The following is an 8,506-nucleotide window of genomic DNA, read 5'->3' on the forward strand; positions in this document are numbered from 1 at the left end:
AAATAATGACCCAACACAGCCAGCCAGAAATACAAGCATGGTCTCTCTTTCCATTTCAATTGGCAGAGATGCAAGAACAGAAGTGCCTGAACAGTTCTGCCGGAGGCACCTTACAAATACCTTTAAATACAGTTAGCCATTCAGCCTGTATAAAACACTAGAAACTGGAGAAAAAGTATTTCAACAGAAAGGAATAAAAGATGTACAACAGAAAAAAAGATGCACATTGCCTGCTTTTTTTTGAGAAGTGTTGTGCAAGGGCATACACCCACTCATTATCAGTCCGTTACTTTAAAGGATACAATAGGGCACTTCTGCAAAAGAGATCTGACAACCGGATTATTTTGAGAGTAATCAGGACTTTGTTTTCTGCAGAGTGAGAAGTAATTGCTAGGCCAAATACAAAATGCCCATATTTTCCACTCTGATAATCTTCTCCATACAGATGAATATGTAGCCCCAACTAAATCACAGAAATAGAAGAAGTTAGCTTGGATAAAAATCACAAAAAAACTTTTGGCAAAGCTCTTCTGAAATCTTCCCACTACAGATGAATACAGGCAGTTGATGTAGCTGGAGGTAGAGAATGGAGATGTGGGAGATGTGGGAGAAATGAGAAAGGTGGGTGGGAAAGTTCTGTAACTGAACTGCACATGAGATGTAAGATCATTTCTTTTCCACCACATCTTCAACATGACATGAAAACAGAGGTGATCAGCCAAAGAAATGTTGTCTGTCTGCACAGTGCTTCTAATACAACTACTCCCCAAATCACATGTAGGAGAACAACTTTCTTTCCACCCGGCCAGCCCCATTTCATGCTGAGCTCACTCTGCTACCCCACCTCTGCACAGCCTCGTTGAACCCCCATGAAGCTCTCACAAGCTCTTGCTATGCCACAGACACCATGCGCCCCACCGCTGAGGAAGTTAAAACACCTCGGTTTTAAGGTCCCAAAACATGTAATATTGTCATTCTTGATCCTATTCAAGAATTAAATATGGTGGTTATTTCCCCACAAGTTAAATAGTTTGCACAGGTATCTGTGAAACTGGAACATAGCTACAAGTGCAACTTTCTTCTGTTTTTAGACAACCACTGGCTGTCTTTCGAGATGACAAAGCCCTGACAGTCCTTTGTGATACGAGCTTAGTCTTGACTGTTGCTGTTTGAAAGGGCAGCAATCGATTCTGTGGCTGTCCTGTTCCAATTAAAAAAAGAAAAAAATAGTCATAACTTTTAGAAACGAAGAATAAATGTAAACTAACACAACCAGATCAGCAGAGTACATTTTGAAGTAACAGTTCATTAGACATGGCCGACACATTTTCAATCTGCCATCAATTTCTCTATTGTCAATTTTAACTACATCAGAAATCACCAGAGGATACGAGCCACAGCACCTTGGAGAGTCAGGGGCAGGCTTTTCTTACAACACACCAAAAGGTGCCTGGGAGGCAAAGTGCACACATAACAGATGCTTCTGTTGCAAAACCAGTGTTTGTGCCAATGTTTGTAATCTCATAGTTCCAAAAGTGACAGGGTAAGGAGCTGAGTAAGTGAGAGGTCACTTCTAGCAGGGCAGTAAAATTTCTAGCGTAACAATTTTTATACCAGGAAAACTGCATATATTTTTCATAGTTATAAATGCAATACAATTGTTACTTTATAGAATCACAGAATCAGAGTGCTTTGGGTTGGAAGGGACCTTAAAGCTCACTTAGTTCCAACCCCCTGCATGGGCAGGGACACCTCCCACTAAGACAGGTTGCTCCAAGCCCCATCCAACCTGGCCTTCAACATTTCCAGCTTCTCTGGGCAACCTCTGCCAGTACCTTACCAGCCTCATAGGGAAGAACTTCTTCCTAATATTCTTCACTAATATTCACTGACATTGTCCTCCTAGAGGCCTTCAGTCCAAACTCCCTCACATCTACAGTCTCCTCTTCCTAAGATTAAAGCTTTTTAGAACACCAGCAAATAAAACCTACTACTAATAATCACAGTCCTATTATTTATCAACCACAGAACTAGAAAAAACTTTACAGAGAAGCAATTACTATTTTTCCCCTTTTATATGGAGGGAAGGGAGATACCAGCATGCAGCATGCTCTAGCCACCAAGCAACACTCTTACCATTGATTATAAAAAGCATGAAGACCTGAAAATTGAAGTGCATCAACTGCATAAGAGATACAACCTCACCAAGGTAATCTCTCACTGTCATATGTTCCAGCTGCCAGGGCAATGCTTTATGGGGGTTTCAAACCCCTTGATAGCTGATATGTCCTAAAACACTCTCTATTCTTCTAATTTCTCTTAATGACCCTACTTTTTTGGGAGAAAATGCTTATCATAAGTATGTCAAAGAGATAGGCATTGATTTTTCCCTTTCAGCTGCCCTACCCCTGGTCTTTGTTTTCTTTTATCCTTGATTATCATCTCAAAACCCAGCTCTCTAAACCCTCAACATCTCTAACAAGGGAGATGCTTAATCCGTGTAAAAACCAGGTCTTTGAGTGAGCAAGCTTTTCAGAACTAGAAGTCAATGTTCTCAACTGGGGGATGATGAGTCAATCTGACAACAATGTTATTTCATCCACTTGTAATTCATCACATCTGAGTAAACACTTTGAGGATTAATCTGAATCTTTAAAGAGAAGAATCAAGCATGGAGACAAACCCTTTTCCAACACACACAGATACAAGCATTTATAAAAACATTACAGTCATCAAGCTAGGTTTTTTTATCCTTTGTTTCCTCTTAACCATGAAAACAAACAGAGAAATCATTATAAAATGATTTGATGAAAAGACCTTTCCCTCCCAACAGACCATAATACATATGACTTTCTGGATGAAAAGCAAGATCAGGCAATATACCTCTATCAATTGATCTCTACTGAAGAAAGAATAACCCCCCAAAAAAGTTAGCAGCAATTGCTCCAAGTTATGAACCCTCATGATAATCTTGAGCCAAACAAACAAAAAGCCCATGGTAACTAAGATTTAACAAAAAAAACCAGACCATTTTCAATTCTTGTGATGCCTTTTCTGCAAGACACAGAACAACAGCCACATATGGAAGTGACAGGGCAGCAAAAACTGCAACTGTTTTTGCTCCTTAGAGGAAAATCTGCACCAACACTACTTCACGCCAAGTTCAGATGAAAAAGCCAATAGTCAAAAAGTAACTTTAAAGCAGATGGGAGGAAAAGTAACTTTAAAGCAAGGGAGCAAGGGTGGAGAAATCACAGGATCCCCACAGAAGGCGTTGATGCCCCATCCTGGCAGCATTCAAGACCAGGTTGGATGGGTTTGGAGCAACCTGGTCTAGTGGAAGGTATCCCTGCCCATGGCAGGGAGTTGGAACTGGCTGAGCTTTAAGGTCCCTTCCAACCCAAACCATTCTGTTACTATATGAAACAAGCATTTCCCATGTCTCCTGAAACACAGCATCAGAGAATGTGGTGTTATCCAGATATAAGGGATATTTTGTCATTTAAACTTTTTTTAGTGGTAAAAGAACAGCCCTTTCATGAAGAAATATATACACTTGCCCATTTTTCTCTCCTTTATATGTTTTGTGCAATTGTGCATTGGTGAGCCATTACTATAAAACACACAAACTGAAGATTGCAACAGAAATCAGATGTTTTAATGATTGTGTGGAAGAAGCAGAATCTTAAGAAAACTCCCTGCTGTACTAGGCCTGCAGACCCATGATGAGTGGTTTCATCTTACCTCAGACACAAAAATCTGCAGAGAACCATTCAGCTTTTTGTTACCGATTCTCCTTGTAAATCCTTAACAAAGTATGCAATTGGCAAAATCCTTTATTCAAGTTCAACTGACAAGATCTGAAAACACTATTTCTGACCAAAATCACCCATTTATTTGCTACGCAGCCATACTGAGAAGTAGAAAAGCAGCCTACAACCTGTAACTTCAAGTCTTTATGGGCATCACAACTGTACATACATGAACTTAGTTTATATTCGAAGAAAACACAACTCTTTCAGTTCCTCTTATTGCTCAGTTTCTTAAAAATAAACAAAGTCTGCTTTTTAGAAAGACATGATCAAAATCAAGGTTTATTCCATAACTAACAAAGGCCCTGCATGTATGTCAGAAGTTACTGAAAGCAAGAATGTCAATAATTTTGGAGGCAGTCTGGGGCTCAACCTCATGTTATGGGCCTTCCTACACCCTCATCCTTTCATGCCTTCACACTTTTGGAAATCTGTCTCTGGAAAACTCTACTGCTTAATTCACATCCCATCCAAAACAACAGGAATCTAAATATAGAAGTTGTGGCTGCCCCATCCCCAGCAGTGTTCAAGGCCAGGCTGGAGAGTGTTTGAAGCAATTTGGTCTAGCAGAAAGTGTCCCTGCCCATGGCAGGGGTATTGGAACTGGATGAGCTTTAAGGTCCCTTCCAACCCAAACGATTCTATGATAATGTGCCATGCAGAAGCATGGAGGGAGAGGAAAACATAGTTTCAGAAGCAAAAAGTTGTATCAGTCTAAATGTAATGACACATTTAATTTTCTAGGAATGTTAATCAGATGATGGACACATCATCAAATAAAACACTGGCAACTGCAATTATTTTAGGAACTATCTCTGCTGCCACTATAATGACAATCTCTCTGCACTTTCTTGTTCTCATACGTATTCCTTTTTTGATTCTTTTCTTTTTGTTTTCACATTCCTGTTGCTGTTATTTAAAACATGACTATCCCCCAAATTTTTAACCCTGGGACTACAAAGCATGGCAGCTACCTTGCCTGCTGATACTCACAGCCTCCCCTCAGCTAGCTCTAGCGTAACTGAGGTTTTGCTAAAATCCTTCACACAATCTTCCACCCTCTGAGTTGCACTTAGGCCTATCTTGTGTGTTCAGTACGGTTATTATGCTCTACTGAGCAAGCCCTGGAACCCAGCACATACGTACTCAGTGTATATTTATGCTTTAATTCACATCAGGAGTAACAGTGAGTACAAAGGTCATACACTATGGGGAAAAACAAAACCCACAAATACTACAGGCAGCTAGAAAAATCACATGAAAATTGAACTCAGTGAAATGAATTACAAATGAATACATTCTAGTACTTACTTGCCTGCTACTTCTAAGTCTTTAATGATACATTCAAGTCCCATTCCTTCACTCTTTCCCTAAGAATGGAAGCTACATGTACTTATTTCTCAGATAAAAGGACAAAAGTCTCCCCTAGTCTGTGTCTTTGGTTGCTCGAAACGTAAGGAACTGAAACTCTTCCCAAAGGGATTGAGGAGTTGGTAAACACCACCTGTATTCCAGCTGAACTTTGAAAATGAACATTACAAGTCTTATCAGTCTCAACTGATATCAGATGGCCCATAAATACACTGCATACAAATAATTACAAAGAATTTTATATTGAAGGCTGAAGACAAATGTGAAACTGTTACCTTAACTTTAATGTAAAACTGACAAAAGGAAATACTGCTATTAAACTGACATAGCAAAAAAGACTCCCACGTGGGCTTGAATTTCCCTGTCTCCCCTTGGCACTACCCCTTGCAGGTACCATCCATGCAGATGCCAGTGCAATACACTGTACCTGACTTGACAACTACTTCAATCAGAGATTCAGGATATACCCGTCATAGACAACCATAGAAGAATCCACCTCTGGAAAACATTCTTTCTGGCTTCACCAAAAAGCAGGTTTTTGACGCAAGCCCAAGCTTTTTTCTCCCTCTGATATGTTATAGAAGTCCATGGCACTAAAATCTTTGCAAGAATGACGTATGTGGTCTATGACGTCTATCAAGGTCGCACGATGTCTTTGATTACTGTGAAATTTTAATTTAGAATCATAGAACCACAGAATGGTTTGGGTTAGAAGGGACCTTAAAGCTTATCCAGTTCCAATTACCTTCCATGGGCAGGGGCAGCTTCCACTAGACCAGGTTGCTCCAAGCCCTGTCCATGGGGCAGCCACACCTTCTTTGGGAAACCTGTGCCAGTGCCTCACCACCCACTAACACATGCTAAATGCTAACGAAGTTCTTCACAGGCTTTACAGGACAGACTTTTAACCCTGTGTAGGTGGTTTCCTAGTTTCAGAAAAGACAGTTTATCAGGACAGCACAGCGTCTTGTCTCTGCTGATGATACCATTAGGGACTACTGCACAGCTCAACTGTGGCGATCTGGGTTAGAAAACACTACACACCAGCTTCTGTGTTTTGTGCATGTTGCCTCACTGTGACATAAGATCTTAGGTATATACATTAAACATGCATGCACATATACCATGATACATATGATGTAAGCAGCTCTTAATAACTGATCCAGGTAGCAATGAGCTCTGCATAACTGAAACCCTTCACACCACAAAATTGCAGCATCACCTATAACAAGCTCAGCACTTGTTGCTGACAAACAAAAAAAAACCCTCCAGTTGAGATAGCGCACTTCCATGAACAAACTGTCATATGACTGGAAAACACGGGTGAAAAAAAATATAGCTGTGCTCTGGGCTTTTCTTTTGAGCAAGAACAACCAGGAGCTGTGCTGAGTGGCAAGATGTGGGGCTGTGGCTGATATCCCACAGAAAAGAAGGTGGCAGGGGATGGGTTTGGCAGCTGAAGGAACTGAAAATCAGGTTATGGCTACGAAAAGGAAAAGGACTGTGAATATTACTGGGGCAGAGAGGCTCTGAGGAAGAGTCAGGAAGACAAGGATAGCATCATCACGGGGGAGAGACCAGAGGGAAGAGAAAGGGATGGGGCTACCCTTCATTTTACTAGGCAGGCGGCCTGCTAGTCACAGCTTTTGAATCCTCTCGCAGCAGCTACGTGCTATGGCAATTTATTTAAGAGAAAAGAGGGAAGACGAAAAACCTCTTTCCCTTCACCCCCGGTTTCAGAAGTGTTGTGTCTTCTGAGCAGGGAAAAGGGTTAGATCAAGACATTTCGTTTGGAAATGACCCACTCGGCAGCTCTACGGAGCTGGAGGGTCTGTTTTTTTATATTTGTAAAAGGAGAACTTACCCAGTTTTATGCCCGCGCTTTGCTCCAGAGGCGCGGCCGGGTCGGGGGACCGCCTCAGCCTGCTCCTTGCCGCAGGACTCCAGCGGGTAAGCTCCCCCTTCGCATGGCCAACGGCTCCCTCCTGGTGTCAGTACCGCTGCCAAGCCGCCGCAGTGCAGCCCCCTCGGAGGGAGGTAGGCGGCAGGCCGCGCCCCACGGCCCCCGTCGGTGAGGGGTGAGGAGGTGCCGCTCCGACGGTCGGACCGAGCAGCGGACCCGCTGCCTCTTCTCGCCGCGATCTGGCGAAATTGCCACCAGCCGGCCAGGATTTTACACTTCCTGGCCGCCGGCCAGCCTTTATTTTTACAATCTGCCTCTTACTGGCTCCTCCCAGCACAGACAAAAGGCTGCCGGGCCAGGCTGAGCTCAGCCGGGCCAGGGGGAGCGGGGCTGGCCTTAGGGGGCTGCATCCCCCCGCGCTGAGGAGTGGGGGGAGCCCGTCCCGGTCAAGTCAGTAAGTTTAAATTCTTCTGACCTTTAGAGGAAAAAAGGCTAAAGGAAAGAAAAGGAAAGGACAGAGGAGCTCCGAGGCCCTTCCCGGGGCAGGGGCGGCTGGCCTGGGCCCCGTGGGTCGTCTCCACGGCACCGGTGAAGGGTCGATGCTAGGGGTTTCGCCGAGTCGGCCAAGAGATCATAGAATCGCAGAATGGTTTGGGTTGGAAGGGACCTTAAAACTCGTGTAGTTCCAACCCCCTGCCATGGGCAGGGACACTTTCCACTAGATCAGGTTGCCCAAGGCCCCATCCAGCCTGGCCTGGAACACTGCCAGGCGTGGGGCAGCCACAGCTTCTCTGGGCAACCTGTGCCAGGGCCTCACCACCCTCACAGGGGGGAAGAACTTCTTCCTAAGATCTCATCTCAATCTCCCCTCTGTCAGGTTAAAGCCATTCCCCCTTGTCCTGTCACTACAGGCCGTTGTCAAAAGCCCCTCTCTAAATGTCTTGTCAGCCTAAAGGCACTGGAAGCTGCTCTAAAATGCTGGACCTGCCAACAGCTCCTCCTCACAGGCCTGTCTTGGGGCACGAAATTTGCCTTCTGACTGAGCTACGGATAAAGAAACGTGTTGTTATGGCCAATAAAATGTGCAGCATAGGGAAGTGGATGTGCTGTTGGAAAGATAGGGCTTCTTTTATTTTGATCTCACAGTTCAAGGTTCCTCTGGCAGCCACAGCCCCATGCAGTTTGCTCTGTTGGGCTGTCAGTCTACAGAAGTATCAGGCAGGAAACTGCTGAAGGAAAAAAACAACATGTGTAATTGGGGTCCATAAGGAGATGAAAAGGCTGCAAGTAGTTGCAATCAGTAAGCAGTTGCCTGGAATGTGTAACTCAAACTGTAATGTCAGCTTTTGGAGAGCTACTCATTAAGTTAATGCGTTGAGATTTTTAAGTCTTTAAAGGGGACAGACCAAATGTGTAAAAT

At 43.6% G+C, this 8,506-nt stretch overlaps 1 protein-coding gene across 2 annotated transcripts in view; it reads right to left on the reverse strand.

Moving 5' to 3' along the window:
• Nucleotides 1-7,234, reverse strand: part of PRR5L (proline rich 5 like) — a 42,383-nt gene extending 35,149 nt beyond the window's left edge. Inside the window, exon 1 of one of the 2 annotated variants that reach the window (XM_061347162.1) lies at nt 7,048-7,234. The gene's annotated coding sequence lies outside the window, so the exon portion shown is untranslated. The remainder of the gene's footprint in view (nt 1-7,047) is intronic. The other variant, XM_061347171.1, reaches the window with a different exon arrangement.
• Between the last annotated feature and the right edge of the window lie 1,272 nt (nt 7,235-8,506).

Source organism: Neopsephotus bourkii, unplaced genomic scaffold (genome assembly GCF_033783945.1).
Source record: "Neopsephotus bourkii isolate Nb327-2 ecotype Australia unplaced genomic scaffold, CSIRO-AGI_Nbou_v1 NB_42, whole genome shotgun sequence".
Taxonomy (NCBI): domain Eukaryota; kingdom Metazoa; phylum Chordata; class Aves; order Psittaciformes; family Psittacidae; genus Neopsephotus; species Neopsephotus bourkii.